Source organism: Cryptomeria japonica, chromosome 2, assembly GCF_030272615.1.
Source record: "Cryptomeria japonica chromosome 2, Sugi_1.0, whole genome shotgun sequence".
NCBI lineage: Eukaryota > Viridiplantae > Streptophyta > Pinopsida > Cupressales > Cupressaceae > Cryptomeria > Cryptomeria japonica.
In genome coordinates, this window is record NC_081406.1 from 10284731 (window position 1) to 10288817 (window position 4087).

Here is a 4087-nt window from a genome sequence, read left to right on the forward strand (position 1 = left end):
GTTGAATCCTTGTCTTGAATGCAACACCTAGCCTTGAATGGAGACTTAGAATGCTCAATCGCTTGAAGGAATGCTTGAATGTTTAAATGTTTGAATATTTGCCTATCGCTTCCGCCTCTTGCATACATCTATTTTTTCTTCCCTCTTTTTGGGAGAGGAAATGTAGTTTATATACTTGTCAATTAGGGTTAGGAGATTGATTTTTCTGACCTTAGGCCGACCCAGGAACATTATTTTCCAAATTGCAAACTTGAAGACCCGATGCCCAACAAGAGACTGGGCCCAAAATAGGGCCAGGGACTAGGGCACTGGGTGCCATGGTCCTGAGGGACCAGGGCGCTAGACACCATGGTCCTGCAGGACTAGGGCGCTGGGCGCCATGGTCCCACCTCCCGGGATAGCAGGGTGCAAGGAGGATCAGGCCAAGGTGCAGAAAGATGCAATTTTTGATGTCGTAAATAGGTTTCGGGGTCTCCATTCAGGTTCAACGTTGTGCCGCCATCGTGAAGACCCAAATGCAGTCGAAATTGCAAGTGTCGCAATTTTAGGACACTACAGTACAAAAATTAGAATCTGCATTCAGAGCTTTTGTCTCTAACCCATTTGTAAGAAAAAGTAGAGATACTTGTCATGGTTATGAATCTAGATCCAACAGAGATGTTGATGATGAAGACAACTTAGTGGACCTTGAAGCATTGTTGGCAAAATGACTACCTAGAGGCAATGGTAAATACAGAGGTAAACTACCTTTAAAATGTTTTGCATGCAACAAGATTGGTCATATAGCAGCTAATTGTCCTAATGGTGAAAATGAATACAAGAGAGATAAATTCAAGAAGTATAAGGGTAAAGGCAAGAGAGATTGTCTTATTTCTATTGATAGTGGTATCACTGATGAAGAATCTGATGATGATGCTAATGAAGATATTATGTTTGTAGCTATTAAGGAAGAGATATCAGATCAGAAGGCACTGGTGTCCAGGATGGATAACTCTGATGATTGGATCATTGATAGTGGTTGTTCACATCATATAACCGGGGATCAGAGCAAATTTCTTTCCTTGAAGGAATTTGATGGCAGTGTTGTTAGATTTGGCAATGACTCACCCTGTATGATTAAAGGTAAGGGAGTTATTTCTCTTAATGGGAAGAGCAGTCCTGATGATGTCTATTGGGTTGAAGGTCTAAAGGACAATCTTTTGAGTGTGGCACAACTTAATGACAGAGGATACCCACTGCAGTTTAGAAATGGTATGTACAAAATCTTTGACAACAAAGGTTAATTGATTGCAACTGGGAAACAAACTAGAGGTAATCTATTTCATCATAATCCTAAAGTTAGCAACTGTTTGATTGCAAAGATAGATGATAGTTGGCTTTAGCATAGGAGATTTTGTCATATAAACTTTGATAAAATTGTCAAAGTGAGCAAGTCCAAGATAGTAAGAGGTCTGCCTCAGCTAGACAAACCGATTAATGCTCTTTGCAAAGAATGTTAGTTAGGAAAGATGACTTCTTCAACTTTCAAGAGAAAGTCCTTCTCCACAGAGCACTTGTTAGATTTGGTTCATACAGATCTATGTGGACCAATAAGAACAAGAAGCATTCAAGGTGACAGATATTTCATGATCTTCATTGATGGTTGTTCAAGGATGATGTGGGTCACATTCTTGAAGGATAAGAATGAAGCTTTTGGTAAGTTCAAGGTATTCAGGGCCTTAGCTAAGAAAGAGAGTGGCAAAAGATAAAATGTCTAAGAATAGATCAAGGCGGTGAATTTACTTTTGAGGAATTCACTACGTACTATGATGAGAATGGTATCAAACGGAAGCTTTCTACACCAAGGACACCATAGCAGAATGGTATTGTAGAGAGGAACAACCAATTAGTGGTTGAAGCTGCTAGGACAATGTTGATACAAGGAGGTGTAGCGAAAACATTTTGGAAAGAAGCTGTAAGTAAAAACTGTCTAGATAGTGAACCGAGTTATGATGAAAAGAGGTAAGGACAAGACCCCTTATGAATATTGGTATGGAAGATCACCTGATGTTAGCTATTTTAAGATATTTGGAAGTAAATGATTTATTAAAAGAGGTAATTACATTATCAAGTTTGAAGCTAAGAGTGATAAAAGCATATTTCTTGGCTATTCCACCAAGAGTAAGGCCTATAAATGCTTCAACAATTAGACATAGAGAATTGTTGAGAGCGCTGATGTTTGATTAGATGAATGTCCTGAAGTCTCAGAAGGAACCAGTTTAGAGAAAAAGGATGACGATCCTTGCATTTTTCTTTTGGAACTTGTAACTATTAAATCAGAAACCGGTAAAACAAATTCTGATGCACCTGTTCAACCGGAACAAATAAATTCAGAAGAAGATGATAATGAAGAAGTTGAACCTAAAGAGAATGATCATGTTATTCCTAGGTATGTAAGACTGAATCACAGTCCTAAGTAGATTATTGGGGATAAGGATGCTGGAGTACTAACTAGAAGAAGAATAAGAGAGAACTCTTGCATGATCTCCACCATTGAACCTAGAAGTGTTAAGGAGGCATTTGGTGATGATTATTGGGTTAAAGCTATGTAGGAGGAATTGGATCAAATTGAGAAGAACAACATTTGGATCTTGGTACCTCGACCGGTAAACAAGAATGTTATAGGTACTAAATGGGTATTCAGAAACAAGTTAAATGAAGACGGTGTTGTAGTTCGCAACAAGGCAAGATTAGTCTACAAGGATTATGCTCAAGAAGAAGGAGAAGATTATGGAGAAAATTTTGCACCAGTAGCGAGACTGGAAGGTGTCAGAACTTTACTTGCATTTGTAGCCCATAAGAAGTTCAAGGTATACCAGATGGATGTTGAGTCTATATTTTTTAATGGGATATTGGAAGAAGAGGTATACATAGAGCAGCCAGATGGTTATGATTTGACATATGAGAAGGACATGGTATGCAGATTGCATAAAGCTTTGTATGGATTAAAGAAGGCACCCAGAGAATGGTATGAACGACTTCATACACATATGATGAAGATAGGCTTTGCAAGAACTAGTGATGATTGTAATATTTATCTCAAGTCTGAAGGAGATGAAATACTGGTTAGTGAAGTATTGGTTGATGAAATTATTTTTGGAGGTAATGATGTCATGAGCAATAGTTTTGCAGATGAAATGAAAAATGAGTTTGAAATGTCTTTAGTAGGGGAAATAAAAAATTTCATAGGCTTGCAGATACATCAAATGAAGAATGGTATTTTCATTACACAATCTAAGTATGTGAAAGAGGTTTTGAAAACTTTTGGCATGAGTGACTGTAAACCAGTTGGAACACCAATGGTTATAGGTTGTAAGTTGTCCAAGAAAGATGAATCTAAGTCTGTTGATGAAAAGGAGTATAGGTCAATGATTGGCAAATTACACTATGTTGTTCACAACAAACCAAATATAGCCCATGCAGTTGGTATAGTTGCAAGATTCCAGAAGAATCCAAAGGAGACAAACCTGATAGCAACCAAGAGAATTTTTAGGTATCTAAAACGTATTGTTGACTATGGATTATGGTATCCTTATAGAGGAAACTTTGATTTGAAGGCATACACAGATGCTGATTGGGCAAGAAATGTTGATGACCAAAAAAGTACTACCAGTGGAGCATTTTTTTTAGGAGGAAGGCTTGTTTCACGGAGTAGTAAAAAGTAGAGTTGTACTTCACAATCTATTGCTGAAGCTGAGTATGTTGCAGCTTATATAAATTGCACACGGGCTATTTAGATGAGACACATTTTGAAAGGTTGTAAGATGAAGATCTCAGAACCTATAAAGATTTTATGTGATAATAAAAGTGCCATAAATATTTTTAAGAATCCTGTTTTGTACACACAAACCAAGCACATTGAATTGAAGTATCACTTTTTGAGGGAAAAAGTTCAAAGTAAAGATGTTATCTTAGAGCATGTTTCTACCAAGGAGCATCTTGCAGATATCTTTACCAAATCTCTGCCTACGAGCACTTTTGAGTATCTTAGAAGTCAGTTGGGGATTGTCCCTCTTCATGAATTTAGTTGAGCATGATGTCGATTGCA